Raw genomic sequence first — 27155 nt, 5'->3', positions numbered from 1 at the left:
ACGGTAATTTACGGACTATACAGAAAACAGAGGCGTATACACCGGGAATTACGGTAATTGAATTAGTAACGGAGTTACTCCTTCATAAATGCAATCAAATACAGTCAAATTATTTATTGTGTTACTTTTTTGAAAAGCCTTCAACTACGTGAAATAATTTGGATTTTTTTTAACAGTTGGAAATGCAACACTCACTAGAAACTCGGATTTAGTTACTTTTTAAACGTGCTAACACGCATGGTTATCAGTTCACTGTCATTTTAAATTTGTACTGACCTTTTTTTATTTTGAAAATACCCCGCCCACACACGTGCCCACACACAACTCAGACTGACGAACTCAAGTCAACATAAGCGGTTGTCGACATGATCGAAAATAGCCATTGATTGCGCATTGGCTTGTGACTTTCACTCGAGACATAAGGAAAATGGGCGATAATAAAACATTTTTGAACCAAAGGCAGTCTTTTGGCATCATTTTGCAAAAGTTAAATAGGTGCATGTTGTCGGTTACGGAAAAGGTGATGAAAGAGCGGCTGACAAGTCCGCAGAATAGAAATGAATGACCATTTACTGGAAATGTAAATACTAATGGGGCCGCACGGTGGCCGAGTGGTTAGCATGTTGGCCACACAGTCAGGAGACGCTAGTGAGGATAAGCGGCATAGAAAATGGATGGATGGTAAATTTTAGTGGTTTATTTGTTCTAATAAGTAATAAGTTACATTTTGGTCCTCAGCAACAACCCTCAGCGACTGATTTATTTTCATTAATTCCAACAAGCAGAGTAATGAGCCATCATTGCTGGACTTCAATGACCATTAACTTCCCTTTTTGATGTTTTATTCATAGCACTCAAGCATTACATTTTGAGCACGGTGACTCTCAATCACGATCGAAAGAACTTTGTCTAGGAGTTTTTGAAGTGTCACACTTGTTTAATCAACATTGCCGCAGGCCACGTTCTGTGTTGTTGTTTACAGTAACGCAGGTACAGACATTCACTTTTTGCTGGACTAGTGAAGACAAGTATTCCTGTTAAGTTTGATGACACTGTAATCACGTTGTCATTGCGTACTTGAGGTGAAAGCGCTTTCGTCTGGCTGCACCTTTGCCGTTTTTTCCCCCTCTTATCACTGGCATTTTGATTTCAATCAGCGTGTGGAATATTTACATATATAATACTTGGAAAGATCTTCATCTGTCATGTTATAGACAGCAACATAACGCTTACAAGCACACCGCAGGACCCAAATTTTGAAGGAAGACGCCAGGCTTATGCTATGTAATTGTGAGAATTGTATGTCACGAACAAAACGGCCCTTTGAGCCGGCTTTTTGGCGTCAACGAGCCGCTGTTTTTTTCTTTACCGTATTTTCACGACCATAAGGCGCACTTAAAAGTCTTAAATTTTCTCCAAAATGGACGGGACACTTTATAATGCAGCTCGTCTTATGTGTGCACCGAGTTCCAAAATCTGTAAATGTTGTTTTGTGACTTTGATGAGGGCTCCGCTTGACTGACTGGGAGCATTTCCTGCCGACACGCTGCTTGTATAGAGGAAAGGCGGACGTGACAGAGGACAGCATGCGGACGTTAAAGTGGGAAGGGTGCGCGTGAAAGAGGACGCTAAAGGTAGCGTAGCGTGCCGGTATGTGCATTGTGCAAAACAACATCAGTTTGGCTAAGAATCCCCGAAAATGGCACCTACGTAATTCATTCCGGGAGGCTTGACGAAGGAATGACATCGGTGTAAACAGGGCGTTCAAAGTTGCGAGCGGCGTGGATGACAGATCACAGCGAACACAGCTTCAGTAAGACTGGGAGGCAGCGCCGGATGAGTTACGCCACAGTTCGTGAATGGATTGTGGATGCTTGGGCTAACGTGTCGGCTTGCACTGTTGTTCGAGCTTTCGCAAAAGCCGGCATCATTTCTGAGGAGCCGCACGGCAACGAGACTGACAATGACGAGAGGGAACCTGGCGTGTTTGGTGGAGACCTTGCCCCACTGTTCATTTCGGATACAGAAGATGAGGACTTTGATGGATTTGTGGATGTGGATTGATCAAAAAAATAACATGTGTACATTGTTAAATACTTCAATAAAGTACAATCAAACTCACTGTTTACATTGTTAAATACAGAAATAGCACCCGTAACTGAGACGGCGCCTTTTAATACGGCGCGCCTTAAGGTCGCGAAAATCCGGTACTTTTTTCTGTTAAAGCTGCACGTGTTTGGTCTGTGGGGTGCCATATGTTTCGCCACGAAGCAGAAGGCGGAGTGAGGGTTGACATACACAAACAAAGTGGAAAAGGTGAGGAAAACAGGCAGCAGAAGAAAAAAAAAGGCCGAGACGCTTTGCGTTTCTGAATGCTAATCTTCGCTAAAAAAAGTGTCACTTGGATTTTACTTTTTCCTTCTAGTTTTTCACATTTTCATTTGTAATTGATTTTGTCATGTTTTGTGGATGTGTTGTTTCACTGTAAATCGTTGGTCATTTACAAATAATACACACGTTTGTCTAATAGATGGGTGTTTGTTTTTGTATTTTATCATTTTAAATATTTCTTGTAGCAATCAATTCCATGTTGAGTATATAAATAAATCCATAGAAATAATAAACATTTGATAAAATAATATTCTTACATTAGAAATAATTTTAAACACATTTTTGTAAAAAAAAAAAATTATTTAAGCAACAAAAACATCTGAAGAGCCGTTTAGTAGCTGAAAGGCCAAAAGAGCCAAAAGAACCATTTCCCTTAAAAGAGCCAAAATTCCCACCACTATTATGTAACTATTGAAGCCCACTGTTAGGTAACAATTAAATGAATGAAATTTCCATTGTTTTAATTTCACTGCTGATGCAAATTGAGGATTATGCGGCGCATGCTTGTTTCAAACAGGTAGCTGTCCAAGGTCCTGTACGGTAACACATGCAGTACACACATCACACACGCGATAACAGATATTACCACTAGAGGGGGAAATAATCCAATTTGCAAGAAGCAAGCTTCAGCATGACAAAATCAGATGCTCTCATTTTTGATGCCGCTTGTCGTCTTTCTTCAAAGAATAGAATGAAGCAGCAAAAAGCACAAAAAAAAAAGACAAGACAAGACAAGTGCAGAATGCTCTTAAAAATACTTTATGTAATGTATCAAGAAAGTCTGGTTGCTTCATGTTTCCCACCTCTAAAGAAGAAGTACAGCAGCATCCTATATATAGACATTGTAATACACCAGACACAGCAGATCCATTAAAAATTCCAAATAAAAGTGAGTCTCAAAACAAATAAAGGAATTCTAATTCCAATGTACAATGAGATACTTCACACTCCATGTGGCCTTTGTCTCAATGACATAACAACACAATAAGTTGCAATGTAGACCATAAATGAAACAATTCTAATTTAACATACAAATAATAGATTATCCACTTGGAAATGTACAGTGGAACACAATACCAGCCCTCTTAAAGTGCCCATGATGCCAAAAAACAGTTTGGAAAAAGCAACATGAAAGTACTCTAGAAATAAAATGGTTTTGTCAGACTGCTGTCATCCGCCAATAAACAACTATAAAATAAGAGTAAAATTCAATGAAGTTCTCCAGTCATCTTGGCTGTGAGCAACCAGATTCATTCAAGCCAAAAAAAAAAAACCCAATGCCAAAAGCAATGCCATGAACGCACAGCAAAGCCAAGAAAGTGGCAATAACACAATAATAAATAACATTCACCGAGTCACTGTGTTGTCATGAGTCTGATATAACACACACAAAAAAAGGGCCACAAGTACTGTATGTTGTTTGACTGGCAGTGTTTGACACCGACAGCAGTCTACGCACTGCAAAATACAAGACATTTACTTGCTGAAACTGACAGATCAACTGCAAGATAAGCTAGGAGACGAGTCACTGACTTATTGGAAGATTCATAGACTATTAATGGAGAATAGTCGTGGAAGAAATGTGAATTGACTTACTGCCACGGTCGAATGTCTTCTGGGTTGTTGACTTTTTATTTATATCCAAAAATAATACAATAACATTCACTGATATCGTGTCAGCTGCACGGTGGCCGAGTGGTTAGCATGTTGGCCACAAAGTCAGGAGATCTGGAAGAGCTGGATTTGAATCTCCATTGAACATCTCTGTGTGGAATTTGCATGTTCTCCCTGTGCGCACATGGGTTTTATATATATATATACAGTATTCACCAATATTGATTAATCGGTGATAGGTCATCATCGGCACGCTAGGAAATTGGTCGGGCTCTAATACACATACAGTATATTGGTACGTAAATATAATCCTCCTGTCATTCATCTTTCGGTTAATAAGACACAGTGAGTGCATGTATTTCAAACATAGTTGCATATGGTGATTAATCATGATTAATTAAATTGGAAACTGTGATTAATCTGATGAAAAATGTTAAGTTGAAGATGTGTACAGTATATAAAAGGATAGTTTTTGTGGCTTTTGATGAACATGGGGGTAATGAGCACTCAAGTTGCTGGAGAATTCATAAAAAATAGTGAGCTGAGCTGAGGTCACAAAAATAGAAGGACGTAAAGCATACACATTGAAGATCTAATCCAGCTGCAGAAAACTTCAAATGAGCCTTTCATTAGAATGGCTGATACTACTGGCAGGCCTCCAGGGGCCTGCCGGAGAAAGGGTCCCACGTACGCTGCATGATTATGTACACAGCCCGCAGATATTGTCTAACTTCAGAGTTCGTAATTACAGCCGATAGACAGTTTAAACAAACTCACCGCGGTGCTTGTGATCCAGTGCACAACAGATCTGATTTGTCATCTTGGGTGCAGAAGGCACATTTTTTTTTCCCACACTGTTCAATTTCTTCTGAGGAATAACAATGAATGAGCTGGAAGCTCACAGCAGCATAAAAGCTTACTGTTGCACAAACAACCAAAATTTGTTGGAAAGGCAACTGAGCATTCCACAGCACCCGTCTACCGAGTAAGAATCCATCATTTAAATTGACACGAAAAGGCAGTAATTTCTCCCTGTCAATAAAAAAACAAGGTAAAGATAAGGTAAAGGTGCTCTGTACTAGTGGACACCTGACCTAAAAACCATCATTGGATGAAAATAATTTGCAGTCACCTTCACTTGCTACCTGTTTTTGGGTCTGTCTTCACTTTTGTTAACAGTAAGGAATCTGTAAATGTTAAAGGATGGGTGAACAGACACAGATGCAGATAGTGGCGTACTCTGTCATCCCTAGTTGGCGTGTTTACCCGTGCGTGCGTGCGTGGGCTTTCTCCGGGTTTCCTCCCACATTCCAAAAATATGTTAAGTCAGGCGACTCTAAATTGTCCATAGGTATGAATGTGAGTGTGAAAGGTTGTTTGCCCTGCCATTGGCTTGCGACCCGTCCAGGGTGTACCCCATCTCTCGCCCAAAGCCAGTTGGGATAGGCTCCAGCATAGCCCTACCATAACCCTAATGAGGATTAAGCGGCATAGAAAATAAATGAATATATATACATATATTTTTTTTTTACTGAAACTGACTCAACGTTTTTAGTTTTTCTCGACTAAGCCTGGACTAAATCACATATAGAAATGACTAAAATGTCCAAAAGACTAAGACTAAAAATAAAATGGCTGCCAAAAACAACACTGGACTGGAGTGATGTTGTGCGCGTCATGTCTTGTAAGTAATGTAGCGTCCCGACAGAAGTACGCAGAGTCTGGTGCTCTTTTTAAACTTTAATGCCGACCTTAACATGCCAATAGCAGTGCTCAGCTCCGATAAAAAAGCTTCATTATCCACCAGCCACAATCACAGCTGCATGAACTAACACCGTAATTCTGAACATCAACATTAAGAGCACGTAGGATTAACCAGGAAACACCAATGTAACGGTAGCCTAACAATAATGACACAATTGTGTATCAATTAGCAATTTCTGCTGGAATTGTGCAGCATGTGTGCACATAAAGTAGCGTAAAATCCTGCAAAAAATGTTCCCCCTTAAAAATGTTTGACTTACTTATTGTTTTATTTATATTATTTCAGTGTTAAATTCTTTAACAATGAACAGGCATTATTTTTGGACAAAATGTGTATGTTTTCCTTTTTTAAGTACTGGTTCAGGCACCATTGAAGCACCGGCTCTGTTTCAAATGCACCTATTTGGCACCCGTATCAAATAATATGAAATGATCCCCAAGTCTAATCTTATTTATCCTTCTGCGGTGCACAGCATTAATACGTCTTAGTTCTTCTAAACAGGGTATGGAGTGAATGACCAATAATTATACTGTGACAGATTGTTGAGATTTATGCTTGCAGCGTGTGTTACTAATTTGACAGAATGCAGGCATGACTCCGCATTCAGTCTGCACATCACACAAACACACACACACACACACCGTTCCATGCATCATACTAATTATGTTGTTATTTGACAATACTGATAATCAGTGAACCGTTTCATCATTGCTCCTTTTTGATCACAACGCTGGCAGGCTGAGCGTGAATAACTGCGTGGCAGAGTGAACAACAGGGGGCAGAAGACTCCCAATTTGCAGAAATGTTTGGTGTATGTGTATGAATATGTGTGTGTGTGTGTGTAAAAGACACAGCAGCCCACCACGGACTTCATCAGTTAATTAGTTTTCTTCCTTATTTTTACCCTCAGTCTGGCCATTGGGGATTTATCTTTATGTAAGTGTGTGTGTGTGTGTGTGTGTGTGTAGGGTGGGGGTGGAGAGCTTATACTGTCTTCATCACTGTATCATCTGTATCAGCAAATTATACAGCAGGGAAATGTTTTTTTGTCTTTAAATAGACTCCTCCTCCCTTCTCTTTTTCACTGACATTTTCCTTGTTTTGGCCCTGATTTCTTGACTTTCTTTCTGAAGGAGCTGGGAAGAAGGCAAAGGAAAAAAAATGAGGGAAGCAAAGATTTGGCTTTGATGTTAAGACCTCAATTCTGGACCAACTGATCTGCCAAAGAGGAGCGAGAAGGTGCCGTTTTCGTGCTGTACGACTGGAAATGATAATGAATGTGCCTCAGGTGTTCAGATAGTTTTCGGATACACTTAAGTTAAGGCTGATTGGTCAAGAACCTTCCGAAGCTCTGCATCCGGGTTGAGTGGATGCCGTGCAATTCTCCGGAGCGGGAACTAATTGATGTTTTCCAAAAGCGGAGAAGAACGCGTTTGACACTGGAAATTATATTGCCTTGATGCAGAAGCATAAAGTAAACTTTACGCCAGTGCTTCTCAAATCGTGGGGTGCCCCTTTCTGGGGGTGGGCCAGGTGAGGTGTTGGGTGGGTGGGAAAGAGGCAGGGGGGACTTTCGGTATCAGTGTCTTCATGGTTTGCCTGCATCCATGGTATTCATGTTTGAGCGATACAAAAGCTTCCAGCTAGGGGGCAGCAGTGTTCAAAGTAATCAACAGGCTGCCTGTTCTACCCGGTAGAAGTACACAGGAACACTCGTGTGTAGAGCTGACGTCGGATGAGCCCTTGAGAAGTTTCTGACAAAATGTAACAAATGTAGGGGTGTAACAGTTCATGTATTTGTAATCAGATTCTTCCAGACTGGAACCTCGGGTGTACCCGTTTCCCACATGGCACACATTGAGTGAGGGACAGGAAGTGTGCCTCACGTGTTGCAAACAAATGTTGCAGTGCAGCGCAGTCAGCGACCTCAAACTAATGTGTAATGAACACATTATGCTTCTTTTACTGCGACGCCACTGGATGCATTTCACAAATAAACACCGTTTAAAGAAAAAAAAAAAAGAACAAACACTGCAAAATGCGATGTAAGTTATAGAAAAAGTGCCATATTTATTTTAGCCATTTTGTCTCAACAAAATTCATGACAAATGGTCAACTAAAATAACATGTGTCTCCTACTATAAACAAGAAAGATTAATCACAAGTAAGAATCAAATTGGACCAACACACTCTGTGGGGCTCATTCAGCACGTCTTCCTTATTATTTTGCTGTCGTTGCAAATTGCATATTTACAATCCAAAGGCGAAACTTGGAACTACGGTAATCCCTCGGCCACGTTGCACTTCCAATTTCGCGACTCCAGTTGGATTTTTTTCAAAAATCTATTCATAAATTCATTAATTTTGTGGTTGAATACAGCCTATTATTAATCATAAATGTTTAAGCACACTTGATGTATGTTTTGCCTGAAGTAATCATTTTCAAGCATAAAAATGGCTGAATGACCTAAAAAAAGGTATTCTACACTGGCCACTAGGTGTCAGTAATGTTCCATTGATAAGAATAGCCACGCAGGAAGTACTGTACAGAAGCCAGAAGTCAAAAATTCTAACGTTTGAGCCTATATTATATTTTATTTATGCCTTATATGTTCTATTTTCTCTTATTATGTGTATTATATTGGGTAATATGAGTGTAAAGGTGACTATGGGATGTTCTTTCATGTCTAGAGAGCTCTAAGAATGTTAAGAACTATTTAGAAGGTCGTATTCAGGGTTCCCTGCTTTATGAAAAACTGAAGCATATATACGTCATGACTATGAAAGTATTCCATTCATAAATACGGGATCCTACTCCGCGAAAATTCACTTATCATGGTCAGGTCTGCGATAAAGGAGGGATTACTGTAATTCCAGACTGCCGACATGCTGAGCTAGCAAGTTGTTGCTCGCACACCAAAATCATTATCGGCATAAAAAAAGCGATATCGATATGAACCAATCTCATTTTTATGCCAAAATTTTATAAATTTATACAGTATATGTATAGTTTTTATTTATATATTTTATAATATTCCTAAAATCCTTAGTTTTAATATATTATTATAATATATCCTTAATAATATCCTTAGTTGTGTAATTTGTTCCCTTAATGTTTTGAAAATGAACCCTGACCTTGAAATAATGGTGTACCCTTCCATCGCTAAACAAAGCCAACTTTAAAATAAAAGTCTTAAATGTGTGTCACCCGGGGCACGGATGACCCTGTCCAATATTTATGAGGCTGACCGGGCGAACCGAGGTTGATGTTCCGTCGTTTTTAGACATTCCCGTCCAAACTGTCAAGCCGGTAGGAAAAGTAACCCGAGGTGAGAATTAAGCGGTGATATCGACGTTACGTTATTCAGGTCAGCTTTTGTAAAATCAGCTTCTAGTGGTATAATGTAGTTTATGACACTTGTCTCACCACTCAGCTATAATGATTTCCAAGCCACTACATTAATATTCTTCTCACCAGTGCAGTGTGTGTGTGAAATGAAATGAGGGTTTAATCTGCTGTATTTAGGTATCATAAAGACTCATACAACTGAATTGGTGAAATGTATCCTCTTCAAAATGGCATGGTCTTCTTCCCTTTTGTGAGTGGAGTTCAGGAATGTGTTGTTGTACAAACGTTAGTTGAGGATTTATGCCCTCTTGCGCCGGGTGGTGGGTAATGGAATACAGGACGAGGATGACAAAACATTTGAAATTTACAGTTCGTCGTTTGTAAAACGGTGAAGTCCAGTGTTGATTGTAGCATCTGGTACAGTGGGATGCATGAAGATGTAGTGGGCTACTTCCGATTAAGCTGAATGATGCAAAACGGATCATTTCAACATCCCGCCCACAAAGCTCATAAAGACGAATTCTTGAAGGCAGTGCATGCCTTCATTTATCTGGCAGGGAAATAAAGCTCGCACCGTTATTGCGTAAGGTTTTAATATTAACCTTGCTATTTGTTTGCAATATGTGGGGGCGGGTATGATAATACAGCTCCTGTGAAAAAGAAGTCAAATAGTCACACACAAAGCGCACAGCCCTCCGTGTTAAAGATAGAGACATCATTTTGCTTGATAAAATGTGTTTACTTGAGCACGCACACATGTACTGTGCACTGTGCATGTTAGCTAAGTATGACTAGTCCTAGTAAAAAGAAAACCACATAAGACTTCTACGTGATACGTGTTAAACGGTGCAGGCTAAGCCTGGGGCACCCTTGATCACAGTGTCTGTGGTAACGTCTGACAGAGAGTTATCAATTGAAAGGGATGGTAGGGTTAACACCCCCAGCGGCACTCGGACAAATGAGGCTTCTGACTTTCCTCAGAAAGTAATGCTACAGTCATCCCTCGTTTCTCGTGGTCAGTTAGTTCCAGAAAGGGTGAATTTCTGCCAAGCAGGATTCAATATTAATAAACAAAGCATTTTCGTAGTTGGAGCATCTATTTATGGCTTTGTAAATATAACTTTTACCATTATTAGAGCCCTCTAGACATGAAATAACACCCCTACAGTCACCTTCACACTCATACTACCGAATATATTATATTATTATAATTATATTATACATATAATCAGAGAAAATAAGCCATGTAAGACATAAATAAGACATGTGTGTTTCAATAAATACTGTATCTTCCGGATGTGTGGACAGGAAGTGACGTTGGTGGATTGAGTTGAGTTTTAGCTGGAGTACGGCCACAACAGCAGCCCGTGTTATGATTATGAGGATGATGTTAACTATTATTATTATTATGTTATTATTGTGCCTGTTGTGAGATAAATAACTATAACTAATAAAAGCCTGTCGTTGGCGAGCAAGTCTGGTGCGTGTTACCAGTGACACCTAGTGGCCACTGCAGGCTACAGTTCGTAAACGTCTTGCATTGCCTTAAACAGTATGTGCATTTTACAGTATTTCATTAAATGTAAACATTTTTATGCTTGAAAATGCTTAATTAAGCCCAAGAATATGTACCATCTGGACTAATAGTAGGCCACAGTCAACCACGATACAGATCATTTATTAATGAATACATTTTTGTGAAACCGCGATAGAGTGCGGGAGCGATGTTCGAACCGCGACGTAGCGAGGGACGACTGCACTGAAACATTGTACTCAAAAGTGCAGTTACTTATCTGAAATTTGACTCAAGTACAAGTCAAATCAACAAAAAAAGTAACTTGGGTTTAACATGTGCTCATCTCCATCTTATGCAGCCATTTGCTGCTATTTCTGAGTGCATTTGAAAAAATGATTTAGATTTTGTTTTATTTCATTTTTTAATGTATTCATATTTTATTTATATTATTATTTTATTTATATTTTTATATAAATGTATATATTTTTCAACTCAAAATGAACAAGAGGCATGCACCAATCAATGGGTCGGCTGCAGGCCAGTTATATTGGGAACGTTGGTTGGTTGCTGCTTGGTTTAGTATTTCGTATTTCGTATTTTAAGTCTGCACCAGTGTTGCAATATAACAGTAAGCACACAAATAAAAATTGTATTCATTTTCAAAAGTCCCATTGCTCATTAATTGCTATTACATCAAAGTTGTACAAATTGGCCGCTATATGAAAAAAACGTGCTTCCCAAAACTACATTTATCCATATCATTTTTATTGTGGAGGTAAAGCGGTAAGAAGAGGAAGTGGGGAATTGCTCACAGCAATGCAGGTCGCTGTGTGTGCGCGCGCGTGTGTGTGTGTGTGCATGAATGTATTAGTATGTATGAAGTGCATAAATGGAAAGGCGCATAATGCTAACGTCAGGGACTTCCACGGCACGCTGGATTTGCCTCGCCTCCACTCTGCTCTGTACGCATATTCTATCCCTCATCAATAAATTACATATTAATGCCTCCTCAACCTCCTCACCTGCTTTACACTTGCATCCCTCCTCCAGCCTTGCTCCTCTGTGTTCCTCTTTTGCTGTGTCTGTGTCTGCCTCGCCTCCTTTCTCCTTTCTTTCTTTTTATGTTGCACCTTTTCTTTACTTGTTAGGAAAGCTGTAGTTCCCAAGTCTTTAATCTTTTTCTGAGAAGTTACCCATCTCTCTCTGTCGCGCTCTCTCCTCTCTCAGACACCCACTTAAACACCATCAGAAATATCCAGGTAGCCTTTATTATTTATTTGGAGTTTATCAATTGACTGGCATTTAAGTGAAAGATTCACCAATGGAGGGAGCAGCGGTGTGTACGGAATATTATCAGGAGCACTGACCCACACCTTAAATTCTAGTATTTGTTCCATTAAATTTTATTAATTTATTCCCAACAGTCTATTATATTCATTTTGTAGCTGTCATGCTCCGCTGTCACACCTGTTGGCTTTGGTCTGGGCTATGCTATTTTTTGTTCTCCTTTTCCTCACCTTCCTGCTAGCCCAGTAGCCCGCCTGACTCACAGGTAGTCCTTACTTTCTCCTCAGTTTCTAGTTTTCTTTTGTCGCGGTGTGTTTTTTTGTTCCTGAATTCCCTCTCTTTTGTTTTGGCATCATTAAAAGACTTTGCTTAACTGAACTGGCCTTCCCTCTGCATTTTGGGATCTGTCTTCGTTGCCCCGTTCCCAAACGTGACAGAATAATCCAGCCATTGTCATGGATCCTGCAGAGCAGGAACAGCTCCAGTTCGCCCTCAAGGCCCAGAGTCACATGATCATTCGGCACAAGCAGATGCTGGAGGACCTCTCAACCTTCTACCTCTGCCTCGGAGCCTCCTCTGCCGCTGGCTACAACCTCGCCGCCTCTCCAGCAGTCCAGTACGTTCCCATGGGAGCCTAACATCCCACCCCCAACGACGTATATAAGAGTGACTTTGGAAGGTGCAGACTGTTTTGACATCAATACCACCTCGTCTTCAACCAGCAGACCCATAGGCAGTAAGGGCGTAGTGACACTACCGGAATGCCAGAATTGGGTGCGATCCCTCTATTATGAACAATAGTGAAGGGTATGAACTATGAACTATAGTTACCTTCCATTTTAAATGCTAAATTGCAAAAGACTTCCAGTGAGCAAGCAGTGCCTGGGGACTCCATGGTGGGTTCCCCTATTTCTGGGGCTGAGGTTGCCGAGATGGTCAAGAAGCTCCTCGGTGGCAAGGCCCCGGGAGTGGATGAGATCCGGCTAACATTCCAACTATCTTGGGATCACACTTCTCAGCCTTCCTGGCAAGGTATATTCAGGAGTTCTGGAGAGGAGGATCCCCTGGATAGTTGGATCCCGGATTCAGCAGGAGCAGTCTGGTTTTCTTCCTGGTCGTGGAACTGTGAACCAACTCTACACTCTCTGCAGGGTCCTTGAGGGTGCATGGGAGTTTGCCCGACCAGTCCACTTGGAGAAGGCATTCAGCCGTGTTCCTCCCTGTGGGGAGTACTCCCGGACCACCAAATTCAGGTTCGATTTGGTCGCTATAGTACTGAAGCTTTGTCCACATTGCCGGAAATAATTCAGACTTGTTTCCATTGAGGGTAGAACTTCGCCCGGGCTGCCCATTGTCACCGATCTGATGATTACTTTTATGGACAGCATTTCTAGACAGAGCCAGGGCGTTGTTTGGTGGCTGCAAGATTCGGTCGCTGCTTTTTGCAGATGATGTGGTCCTGCTGGCTTCATTGGGCCATACTCCTTTGGATGATGAAAATCAGCACCTCGAAGTCCGAGTCCATGGTTCTCGTCCAGAAAAAGGTAGAGTGCCATCTTCGAATCGAGGATGAGATCCTGCCTCAAGTGGAAGCGTTTAAGTACTGTACCTCAAGGTCTTGTTCACGAGTGAGGGAAGGATGGGACGTGAGATCATTAGGTGGATTGGTGCGCCGTCTGCAGTGATGCTGAATCTATATCTGCCCTTTGTGGTGAAGAGGGAGCTGAGCCAAAGGCAAAGCTTTCAACTTTTTGATCTACGTCCCTACTCTCGCCTATGGTCATGAGGTTTGGGTAGTGACCGAAAGGACAAGATTGCGGGTGCAAGCGGACGAAATGAGTTTTCTCCGTTGGGTGGCTGGGCTCTCCTTTGAGATAAGGTGATAAGGCCTGTCGTCTGGGAGAAACTCGGGGTAGAACCGCTACTTCTCTGCATTGAGGGGAGCCAGATGAGGTGATTTGGGCATCTGGTCAGGATGCCTCCCAGACGCCTCCCTGGGGAGGTGTTGAGGGCACGTCCGGAGGCCTCAGGAAAGACCCAGGACACGTTGGTGAGTGTCTCTCAACTGGCCTGGGAAAGTCTCGAGATCCGGCGGGAGGAGCTGGATGAAGTAGCCGGGGAGAGGTAAGTCTGGGCGTCCCTGCTTAGGCTGCTGCCCCCGCGACCGGACCTCGGATAAGCGGTGGAAAATGGATTTACCATAAGTTGGTATTAATGATTTCGGTGAAAACTGCAAAAGGGTAGAGGGTTAATATGTAGTACGCTGAACATGGCTGTTATTTATTTACAAAATCTGAAAAGTCACTATAGATAACAACTTAATTTTTTTTTTTAATGAGAGAACTGCTCAGCCAGCATTAATTACAGTGATAACTTTATTGTAAACAACAGTACAGGAATCTTGGTGGGTAAGTGACGAGAGCCGTTAATTGGACCAAAACCATCCCGTTTATCTTTAGCTTATCCTTAAAGTTTGTCATTTATTATGTGTTCTTTTTTATTCCTGTTATTATTATTCCTGTTCCTGTTCCTTTTTATCACGTTTACTTTTTCATCTGATCCTGTCATTCTCCCATCCACCCCCCAATCCTGTCCAGAGGTAGCTTTCACTGAGAGAGATATTAATGTGGCAGTTTAATTAGCAGGAACTCACATGAGTATTGATTATGCACTTGCCTGGGGTAAAGTTTGCCCTCTGCTCCCAGTCATGTATCGATCTATTTCAGGGAAGGACCAGAACAGCCATCACAGAGTTCAAATATCAAGCAGGTGAAGCTCCAAGCTAAGAGAGCCTCAATACCTACTGTGTGTGTGAACAAACTTGTTTCAATGCAAAATAAATGCTCAAACAGAGCAGCATAAATCCTCAAACTGACATTACTGGGAAGCAGATTACTTTGATATTTATACATATTAAAAAAAATTAATCTCTGCATATATACTTCAGTTAGAACTCCAGTTATGTCCAATATTTAATTCTTTTTTTACTGTTTGTTGATAATCATGAGCACGTAACCAGTTGAGGGGACGTGTCTATACAGCTCTGAGTGTTGGCGGCAGGTGGGGGTGGGGCACAGGAGCTAACCCTCCACCCCTGACAGATTGCAACAAGGTAGGCGTGGTCAGGGGAGGAGACTGCTGAATCAGGGTTTTGGCAAAGAGGAGAAGAATGCAGATTTAACCTGTACCCAACTTGAGATTTAGTATTTTATTGAAATAAACTTACTATAGTGCCCCACTGGGATTCAATATAATGATCAAAAGACCCTGAAATGAGAAGGATAGGGCCCCTTTAATATTGTCACAGTGTAATAACAGCTTAATTGCAGAATGGACAACACACAGCACATCTGTATCAACCATTGACCTGTGGTGAAGACGTTAAAAAATTTCACAGTTAAACTGTGAGACGTGCACTCACACTGCACCAGTGTCCTGTACCATGTTGAAGTATCCCGCTCTTTCCCTGCTGGCCTGCACTCACACTGCACCAGTGTCCTGTACCATGTTGAAGTATCCCACTCTTTCCCTGCTGGCCTGCACTTAGACTGTGCTGCATTTACTCAGGCTCAAGCACCCTTGATTATTTTGTAATATGACATTGACATTTCCCAATTTTTTGTTTTGAATTTATTTTCAATAACTATTAGGGCTACAGATTTACAATTCCACACAAATAGTCTGAAGCATCCATCCATCTTCTATCCCGCTTATCACCCCTGCTCGCTTGATGTTTTCTTCTGACTTGGGATCAACATTGGTAATAAAAGTGACCAGTATTGTTAGATCAGATTCAGCTCCAGAACCCTCCCCTCTCTCTTCAATTGTTATTGTTTACTCTCAACAAAAGCTTCAAGCTAAATGCTAAATGCACAGTCTGAGGTTAAGCCCCACATATGCCTCATATACTAAATAAACACATTTTAATTTTAAAGTATAAAATAGGAACTCACCACTAATGAAAATGCCCTTACATGCTAAACAGATTTTCTCTGCCAGGGAAAAGTATAAGATACTCTTCCCCTGTTATAGATTTTATTTTACTTTATTTGATGTTTTGTTGTTATGCAAATTGGGAGCAGCCGGACTGGAGCAGGAGGGGATAGAAAAGAAGAAAAAAACAAAAAGGGGGGGCAGTACGGTGCTAAGAGGGGGACAGGCCACAATGTCCCCCCTCCCTGGGGAGACCAGCAAGAGGCTACAGGGAGGCAACCCTGACCGCCCCAGGCCACCCCACGCCCGACCCCTGACATAGGACCGCACAGTATAAAATACAGTATATAGGTACTCACCACTAATGAATGATGATATAAGATGATTAATAGAACAGATGGAATTGGATTCACAGTCTAACCTTTAGCCTTGTCGTCAGGCTGTTGTGGGGCCGCCTTCATCTTCCAATAGAGCAGCTAGCGGTGGCATGCACCTCCAATGCTTTGCAGGTTGCTAGGCCATCCCGGCTAGCTATCGGAGAAGGCGTTTTTCCAAGTTGCGTCTACATAAACCACACTGTTTGCCTGTTGTAATTTCAGTAACAATTTGTGTTCATCTTGCTAGACGTTTTGAGCTAATCTTGCTAAAGCCACACACCCCGGGGCGCCACCATCTTGGACTGACGTCATGTTGTTACAACAGTTCAGCATCCGTGTCAGGTACATGCTATGCATCTGTATGTATAGAAACCTACAAATTCTGGATGTTGAAGCATTTGTGTCTAATGAAAACAGTTACGCTAACTCAGGGGTTGGCAGCGATAAAACGTCATTTTCAGGGGAATATCCACTCTCTCATCGTGACAAGCACATACATTGACAGGTTTTCACAGTGCAGGGATTGGAACACCAATATAAATTAAACCTTCAAGATTAAACGCTTTTAATACACAACATAATTATCAAACTGACTTATTCATAGAACTCACACAGAGCAATGATGAACTTCACGGCGTGTCTCCTTCCTTCTTTCTGCTAAGACAGTGCGGTCTGTGCTATGAGGCGTTCAGGTGCGCTCGTAATTGTGTTACACGCTTGTTTTTCATTTTTATTCACGTACACCAATGACAATTGGTGTACTCCTGGGGGTATGCGTACCCCACTTTGGGAACCTAGGCACCAGACTACTGTACCTCCCCTTCCCTTGCTCATCCAATCAGCAGTTAAGCATGCAGTATAGATGCATTCACGGACTTGAGGTGAGTCAGATATTTCACATTCTTTTCGAAAACGCACATTTCCTTTACTTTGGTGTTAAAAAAAATCACCAGGCTTAGCAAAGGGAACTGCAACAAGGAGGCTGAAGAGCCACATGCGGCTCTGGAGCCGCGGGTTGCCGACCTCTGCCCTACCTGCTTTCACCGGCAACTCAGCAAAACAAATGTTTTAAGAGTAAATGCTCACATTGTAATCTCTTGCTGTCATCACAGAGAGAAAGGTATGAAGTTTGAAGATATTTAGCATAATATAAAACCTACTCTAGGCCAAGAATTGCCGCTAAAAAATAACCATGTGGTGAGGAAAACACAAAGTTTTTGGATCAGTCGGTGTTCTCAAAGTAAAATGGCTTTTTGATTACAAAAGGCCAAGTCATTCTTTTTCCGCACAGCTTGGATTGTCGTTTTGACATACAGCCAAACAGGGATTAAATGAGCAGGGCCTGAGGAAAGACCTTAACTCTCGGTGACCGATATTAAAAGACTTTATAGCATTTTTGTCTACGGCTCACTTCGCTGCTCTAGCTTTAGGCTCTTTAGTTAAAATTTGCTCTAAAAGGTCACTCTAACATATTATTTGGGCGCAGATAATCTACCTTTTTGAATTCATTTAAAGAGTTTTACCCAGAGGACAAAAAAAATCTTTTATTTTGCACATGCTGAGCATTTTAACTATTTAGAACTTGACCAACGTCGACATTCTTACAATGATTTACTTCAAAGCCTTTCTACCAGCTTCTCTAGTCTTGCACATGGATTAAAAAATATTACACGGTGCACTTCCTGCAACCCCAGTAGCCATCGCTCAGACTTATGGAAGTTTTCGCTCTAAGCAAATCAAGAAAAGGTCAAATTAGTGAGTGTGACATGCAATGGTTGGGTTGTGACTTAACATACATGTACAAAAGAAGTGGGCAGAACTTTTGAATTTGACCCTCATCACCAAACTAGGAAAACATGAGCTTCACAGATTAATCGCCTTCCAATCTGGTTACAATCCACCAACGTAAAATGTGAATACTTACTATTTAATAATACATATTTCATATAAGATTCTGTTTCGGGGCGTATCTTATTAGTCTGTGCAAAACTCAAGGCAATCCGCCTTTTTTGTTTTGTTTGTTCCGTCAATTTTCTAACTGCAGACATATTCTTGGTTGTACACAACAATCAATGACGGGTTAAGCATCGTGATTTTTCTTTACAAGAAATGCCAAATTCTCTCATCAAAAGGATCGAGCAAATCTCAAAAGTTCTATTTGTCAATGTCAGCACGGGTATACAGATTGGGTGAGCCTGAATCTAATTAACCTGGGTAGCCTTGTATCAGAACTACGTGGATGGAAAGCTAACAAAATTGGGGTAATTCAGTCAATAAGACAAATGTTCAGACTGTTTTTTGTTTTTTTTAAATCAGTTTTTCCGCCCCAGCTCAATGACAGTGAACTGTTTTGGGATATGTCAAATCTCAAGTCAAAACTTGAGTCACAACCACATTGCATTCAAAATAAAACAGAATATGTTTGAAGCTTTCATTTTTTTAAGGGTTTTATTTTCAGGAACAAATCTTCACATAAAAATATTCTATTTTCCATTTAGGAATTATAGCCATTTTATTATATCACAGTGCATCCCCACACATTCACCAGTCAGCATTCACGTCCCTGAAAATGTGCATATTTTGGTAAAAAAAATTGTTTTTTCTTCGAAAATTGGCCATTTTTTCCCACAGAAAACACATCTCATTTACCATAAGTTTGGTAATAATTTATACTTGTGTAAAAATACAGGTCAAATGTGCAGCACACATGTATCACTGTTAGAAGGCTCACAATATTTACACGTTTATGTCTTTATGCTTCACTGCACAAGCTTTGACAGTCAGTCCGGCCTTAAAACTTGCATTGATCACCTTCATTATTCATTCACTCAGCTCACGAGACAAGACGATACACGATATTGACCTCAAAAGAACTAATTTTAACATTGCTTTTAAACTACATTGACAAAATATAAGGCTGGACAAGCAGACTTAACCGAGTCATAAAACAATGCAGGCACATTTTGAAATGTTATAACTTTGCATGCAGGACCTAAACATGATGCTTTTAACTGTTGGCACAAATTGAAAGTAAAGACAGCATTTAAAGCTGCTACTAATCATTTGTGTTGATGTGTGAAAGATACATGTCCAACAGATTGCAGATGATTAGATTGGCTTTGTGTATCCGCTAAAAGAACAAGGCGGTTTCCGGCGAAAGTGGCTCAACAAACCCAGGCTTTGTGCTCTAACATCCTAACATCCTTACCTAACATCCGCAATCAGATACTGCGACCGACGGTGGTTATCAAATTACTTTGTCAAGTCCGGTTTTCAGCTTTGTGCTAACTGCGCGTTCACCTGAAAGCGGGCGTTTGACGTCATGTTATTCGACTTCCACTGAAAAGTGACGCGATCCCAGCCAGTGTATTTTACAAAAAATGTGTACGTGATTATTATGGAGCGTTATGAGGAGTTCCCAAAAGATTATTACTGCTAAAAGCAACCCTGTCGCTGCCAAGGAGGACCGCTGAGAGAATAATGCTCAGCATGTAATGGGAAAGTTAACACTGATTTATTATACTAACTAAACCCTACTAGTCTTTTCATTTATCAACGCTCAACATTGCACAACTCTGACATTTGAACAATTTTCCATTTAAAAATATGTCGTTGTGACCACTAGATGTGACCATTTCATATTGCATTTTATTCCTGGTGCTCGTGTGAGCATATTTAGCGTATTCCCTCGTCTGAAAACGCAGGTTCTCAATAAGACGCCATCTCCAAATTAGTTTAACAGTGAAAGAGTGGCACTTTCATAGCTGATTTTAAGATGAAAGCCTGGACATAACCTGGGCCCGACCAGGTTATGAGTTTAGCCTAAGTTACCATGGTGATAGATCTGTTTTAAAAGAGAGCTACCTTCACCGAACACACAAGTCCGGCTTTCAAATCAACCCCCCTACAGTTCCCATGATGCTCAGAGTGCGTTACCAAAAGCAGTGAATTTCCAAATTAGACGCTCGTACCACATGTTTTGATAGTCATATCCAGCGAGTGTGTTTTGATCGGACAAATCTGAAGTAAGTTTGATCAAATGTAGAATTACTACAGTGTCTGCTTGGACATTAACACCGCCACAGAAGTCTGATGGAAAAAAGCACCCATTGAGTGATGAGTGATGCTGAGAACACCAAAGTAGGTTGGATATAAGATACGGCTGTTTAGTTTGTTTAATGAAATAACGTAAAGACCTATTTTATGTGAAAAATATTCAGACATTACTAAGGTGGTGGTATATAAAAAATAAAATAAAAACTACCGTTTTTGAGGGTGGTGGGTACTGATGGAGAATGGGGCACCCTCCTAATATAATGCTAGGAGAAACACTGTCAAACGGCACAAATAATTTCTGAAGTGTACATCCTTGTCACTTCAGGTACAAATCAACTTAGCAATGAATGAAGTATTAAATTTGGAAACATCTGCCACTCCACCTGCAGAAAGCATAATTCCGATGGGCAGAAAATCTCTATCGAGGCAAACTGTGTGGAAAACAAGCTGGGTAGCTGCAAGGCGAGAATCCAGTTGCCTGAGGCTGAGCTGATCTAATTGGCATCTGTCTGACATCTCAGCTGAGTCAGTGCTGCCATTTTGTGTTCTGATCAAAGGTGAATCCTGGCTGTTGCCGGCGAGGGATTGTGGGTGGGGTTCGAGTCAAGCTACCAAATGATGGGACCAAACATATTTCATCCGACTTCATCTTTCACCCTTTCTCAAGTATGCGAGTATGTGTAGGAAGAATTGGTGCCATCCTGTCATGGGAGCTTGCCCACTGATGGCAAATCAGCTGTTGCAGCTTGTTATCACTGAAGTTGAAATCATTAGTCATTAGTAGCACGAATGAACGACTTCCTCCGTAGACACACGCAAACATGCATGTTTGTTGCACAGTGCATATACATTAGCAGCAAGCTAATATAAGTGATCCTCATAAGGGTGGTTGTCAAGTAACACTTCACCTCTCTTAGATTTTATTCATTTTTGACAAATGGCTCGCTCCCCCTCCAAACCTTCTTGCTAGCTTGATGTTGACGTTCTCCTCCAATTTCATATCAACATTTACAATGACAGTTGTAATCATTAGATTAGATTCGGATCCTGAACCCTCCCGTGTCTGCTTTTGCGACACCACACACGGTTAGTCACAATTAAATCCGTGAATTTGCAGCTGCTGTACACTTGATTCTCGCTGAATAATGTTAATTATGCATCTGTTCTTGCTGATGTTAGAGCTCAATAAATTGCATGGTTTAGTCAAATAGACAAATCCAAATCCAATTACAGGTGGTCCTCGGGTTTTTGGTGTTTTCTGGTTACGTGTGCAAGCCCGCAAATTAATTCCAACTTTTATTTTTGGTCGAAACACACGAGACTCGCTCGAGGACTGTTTGCAGCGCGGTGTGAAGAATACACCGTCTACATGGGTGTTGTAAGGGTGATAAGGAGGTGGTCAATCAACAATCTCTTTATTGCAAAAACAAAACAGGATACTGTTGACAAAATCAACTGTCCTCTGCACGCAGCCACACACACAGTCAGGACACATGGCATGTTCACAGACATTCGTAATCCGCAAAACTCTTTAGCACCGCACATAACTGTCAGGCCGCTGATCCTCTGAAAGCGACAGTAATAACTAGTGTAGTGGTCTTGGAAAGGTTGCTAGTGCTTGGCTATTTTTTTTGCTGTTTCATTTAATTATTGTATTTTTGTGTTTCATGTAGTGTTTTTATTACTGTATTTTATGTCATTACATGTGTTCTGGGTACAGTTTGTGTGATTTAGGAGTTAAATCATATATAATTTGGGAATAAGATCCGGATTACACCAAAACTTGACTTACATCACAGTCCAGGAACAGTACTTGTACGCACCTGTAGATTCAGTATTAACTCATAAGAACCCAGACCTTTTATGTTTAAAGAAAAATGGAATCATGCCACAGACTAAGCAGAACGCATAGAACACACTTCTGATGTTTTTTCTAAAATACTACCAATTGAAAAAAAGCACGTGCTGGGACAAATGGGACAAACCTATTCCGCCTACAAAGCCCGCTATTACAACACCTCCAAAAACCTGTAACAACGTTTTATTGATTTATACTGTATACATGCTGTGACCATGCAGTAACTGCTACATTCATGATAACATGTAGTACTTTTGCTGTACTTTGGTCATTTTAAGCATTACCGGAACTTCCTTCCTGGGCGCATTGATTTCACATAGCAACAATAGAAACGAACGCTACACCTAGCGTTAACTCAAAAATAAAAACACAGCAGCAGCTCCAAGATATAGTGTTAGCCTTCCGTAGTGGCCTGGCATGTAGTGAGTGCAGCGCTGACGTGCTGTGAGCGAATGTAGCTAGTTGGTAGCCGGTGTGGTGGGACGAGGTGTCACTACGCCTGTAGCTTGGTTAACTATGACACGTGATTGACACTAGGTGGTTGTACAAAGTCAACAATTGGTAAATCTAGGAGACGACGAAGACTTCAAATATTATTGTCACGACTATTCAAATGATTGTAACAAGAGAAGACTGGCGAGACCACTGGTATGGGACAACTGTTGTTGTTCCTAAGTTACAAATTTGATGCTATTGGTCATTGATTCAAAGGTTATCTACCTAAGCTGTGTTCCTGTAAATAGTTGAAGTGTGAAGTAAAACTCAAGAAGATCTACGGGAGTTGAGTTGATAAAGCGTCCTCGACGATCTTCTCAGCCTTGTCAAGTGCAGGTTGGCGTAAAGTCCAAAAGAACTTGACAGTTGATAACCACTGGAGCAGTTGGTGCATTGAGACGAGATTGGGGGAAGAGATCATAATGCTCCGGGCCAAACTGTTGACGAGCTACAAAAAATAAAGTAAAATGGAGGATCCACCTTCAGAACTAAAGGGGCTCAAGAAGCAGTGGGCTACTGCTAAAGGCTCCATTAGGAGAGTTAACCTTATTTACAAACGGGCAGACAAGATGACGGAAATAGAGTTCCGAGGGGAGTTTGCTTGACTCTATGAGGGACCATTGTAAAGCAATGGAAGCAAAGGAGAATAACGAGACTGGGCTCTTCGAAGCTGAGACAGTTCATGGAAAGAAAACCATACCGCTCACGGAGCACTTGGAAGAAGAACTGAAAAAAATCAACACAAAATTCACCGAAATTGAGATTTTTGCCCAGGCACACTTCATGGAAAGGTATGTGGAAGACATACTTACTGTATATCTGTGATTAGTAGGACCAAAGAGGGCTGCGACATAGTTCAAAGGCTATCCCCGGGTAACATGAATCGAGATGAATTTAGAACTCACCTGGACATGCTTGAGAAACAGGTTGCGGAAGCATTGCAGGCTATTCCCGCTTGCAAAATGCGAGTACCCCAAGATGTGATGAAGGAACTAAAAGCAAGGGCCAGAACCTTCCGAGGAATCTGAAGTAAACTAGAGCACAAGATAACCTTGTTTTGCACACTGTAGACGATGGGGGCATCTAGCCTAGCCGTCTTCAGTGGTTGCAGCAGAGAGTATTACAAATGGAAAAAAAGATTGTGGATCACATGGAACAGCGGAGGTTCTGAAGGCTAACCTGACACAGTATAAACGTTAAGATAATAAAAGACCTAAGACCCTACAGTATTGGGAGACAAGTGTGGGAACAAACATTGTTGTTGAGATCCTGAGAGAACTGCAAGAACTGCCTCCCATAAGGGAAAATAACCCAAGGCAAGTCATCAAACTCATTAGAAATGTAGAAAAGATGCTGACAGATTTAACAGAGTTGGGGAATCCGTTTAACGTAGTATCAGTGGAAAGAAAGCTACCCGCTTCCATTCTGAAGGAATGGCTACATTTTCAAAGGAACAGCCAACCAATTCAACAAGTTGTTTGCATTTCTCAAGGATCAAGAAAGCATTTTTGAACAAATCCATCAACGCAGTGTGCAGTGTTAAGGACATCCGACATCTCTTTTGAGAGAAAGCAAGCATTTACCAAAACATCAACCTCACTCAATAAGGGACCCTGAGAGAACTTGTTTCGTGTGCAGGTGAGGTCTTCCTCTGTAGGAAGTTAAGGGAACTTGGACTGCATGAACGGAGAACTGTGTCTGAAATGCCACAACGACAAACAGCATTGCGAGGAAACGTTTCTCTGTAACAACTGGGAGTACACAAGGTACCACCATTAACACCTCTGCCCAAGAATGGAAAAGGACGGCGAGAGAAGAAGAGACCCACCACCCTCAGTGAACTGAAGAAAGCCTGGTCAAACTTGTTGCCTGACGAGATCGAGGAGGCCAGAAAGTTTGTGTCAATCACTGTGATCAAGGAGTGAACATTTGAGAAGCCAAACTTGCTCTTGAGAAACTTTAAGTTTCTTTAAGTTTCAAAAAACGCTCAACACATCCAAAGATGAAGATACCAGCAGTGGAACACATTAATTCAAAGAGGACTTTGCAGCATCAACTCACATTCTCACTGGGTTGGAGCACCCGAGGTGACCCGAATCCAAATAGGAAACCAAGCCCTCACAATCTTGAGGGAAATGCAGGTTTGATTTTGGGAAGAAATCCAGTTTCTACTCACGATGACCAACTTCATGCATGAGAGACCCACTATTCTTTTTTTTCCTGTTGACTGGAAAGGACGTACATGGCAAGAGCTCTGCTGACAATAGTAGAAATTTGAACTACTTTAGTGCATTCCTGACTACACTTCACGAAAACAAGATCAGAGCTGCTTGCTGACTCCCTCAACTTTAAAGAAAGCATGAGACTTGAGGAAGCAGAGAAAGATACAAAGCACTTCAAAATCTACATCAAGCTAAATGGAGGACCAGGAGAATCAAGAGTGCTTGTCAAAGATATCAACGATCTGGATAAAAAACTAAAGAACACATCAAGGAAAATGACAACAAGGAAAATGGAGGATACAAGCTACAAAGAAAGAACCATGCAGTTAGAAGGATTACATTCAATAACATTTGGCTTTTGATATCATCGTTCCAAGGGCCTGCTCAACGAGGTACTGGAATTAGGAACCCATGTATCTACATTCAATGACACATACAACACCAAAGACGGGATTCGGATATCAACAGTGGATTTGGATATCAACAGGGAAAAATGGAAGAACTTTATTGTTTGTTTTTGTTTAAAAAACATGATAATAGTGATGATAATACTTCTTTGATTGTATGGTAGAATAAGTATACAGTGAATAGTGTATGTTGAATACAGGAAGTGAACATTTGCATTAGCAATTGATGTGATAGGAGAAGTTCTAGGAAGCTTTGCTTCTTTCTAACGCATTTACGCCGACATCAACCCGATGTGAGAACAACTGAAAACAGACAAAAACAAGGCGCACACATGCTACAAACTCTACCTGGGTCATTTAGCCATTAGCACATGATTCATAGAGGGCTAAAGAGACCGGGTGATAGCTACTTTTATTGCTGTCCACCTGTTTTTTGTTTAATACGCTGCTGACAATGTACCCCAGACGATGGGTATGGTATGGCTCTGATTTTGTAAGGATACATTTTTTTGTAATATTTACTCTGCTGCTAAGAGTGCACCAAATGGATCTACATCAGCTAAATTTATTTTTATATTGTTCCATGGTGCTTTTTTTTGGTCTTATATGGGACTAAGTGTGCAGCAGAACTGTACTGTTAAGGTGAGAAAAATGTTGGCAATTTCTGTAAAATGCAATTTTAAAAAAGGCAAGGTATCTTTAAAACCCCTGATTCAAATGATTGTAACAAGAGTGCATTTCGGTAAAACTTCTAAATATACTTTTTAAACATTATTAAAGCCCTCTAGACATGACATAACACTCTTATTGCTCAATATGCTAGGCGTAACAAGATAAGACCTAAGACATAAATTAAGACATAAGGTACTTTAAACTCACACACTTGTTTTTTGGGGGGAAGTTGCTTGCAAATTCCCAAGTTCCCTGTTGTTTGTGATTGTTTTCAGAGATCTAGACGCTTCTTTCTCTCGCGAGACCTGGCAACACTGACACACATACACCTAGCCTACAGTTTCTTGCATTTAATACACTTCTTACACGCTTATACAGTGCCTGACAAAAGTCTTGTCAATTATCCAAGCTGTAGGAACAACAAATAATAACTTTGCTTTTAGTTGGTCATTTGGATTCAGAAATTGCTTATATGAAAAGCAAAAGCCTCTCTAAAGTATTGTATAATTCATTGAGTTTTATCATTTCATTGGGGCAGAATGGTCAGATTGTGCTTGGACAATATTCTTGTCACACACCAAAATAATGTACAAAATAATATTTTCCTTTGAAAACACAAACATGCTACAAAAACATCAGAACATATAGTCAGGGTGCTGTGGTAAGAGTGATTCATTAATTGTGTATGACTTCCATACATCAAACTTGCAAACCATCTTTTGGGGTTAACAAACAATAAACCTGCTACCCAAAAACATGATGTAATTCTTCTCAACAGTGAAATATGACCTTAGGGAAAAATTTAACTTAAAACACTTTTATGTGAGAACAACTCTTAAAACCTTCAGTACTTCAGTATATGGTATCAAATTAAGGAAGAGGTAAAGAACGCAAACATTGCACTAAAATTTGCGATTTCAGGAAACAGTACAAGCAGTTGATGTTGAAGTACAAAGTACCACTGTGTACATACAGTGCTATGTCTGACCACTCTTGCACTTACTACTAGCTCTTAATTTTTTTGAGAACATTGTCTGTATTCACTCATCAACCAAGTTTCCGTCAACTATTAACCTTTCATCAGTTATTACTTTCTAAACAATTCTTTCTATAGACCAGAGTTAGCTAGTTTTTTTGTACCTGACAGTTTTAACTGCCCACTTGCAGTCTTCCTCGGCTATATCAACATGAACAATATGGTTGTTTTTGATAT

General features: G+C 40.8%; 1 protein-coding gene across 2 annotated transcripts in view; it reads left to right on the top strand.

Annotated features, from left to right (window-relative positions):
- The window catches only part of rbfox1 (RNA binding fox-1 homolog 1), a 264175-nt gene that overhangs the window by 30658 nt on the left and 206362 nt on the right, over window positions 1–27155 (top strand). Inside the window, exon 1 of one of the 2 annotated variants that reach the window (XM_054759809.1) lies at window positions 6991–7009. The exons of the other annotated variant lie outside the window; for it this stretch is intronic. The gene's annotated coding sequence lies outside the window, so the exon portion shown is untranslated. Of the gene's footprint in view, window positions 1–6990; window positions 7010–27155 lie in introns of those variants that run through there. 2 annotated transcript variants of the gene reach the window in all.

Source organism: Dunckerocampus dactyliophorus, chromosome 18 (assembly GCF_027744805.1).
Source record: "Dunckerocampus dactyliophorus isolate RoL2022-P2 chromosome 18, RoL_Ddac_1.1, whole genome shotgun sequence".
Classification (NCBI taxonomy): Eukaryota; Metazoa; Chordata; class Actinopteri; order Syngnathiformes; family Syngnathidae; genus Dunckerocampus; species Dunckerocampus dactyliophorus.
This window is presented reverse-complemented; position numbering and strand designations above follow the sequence as displayed.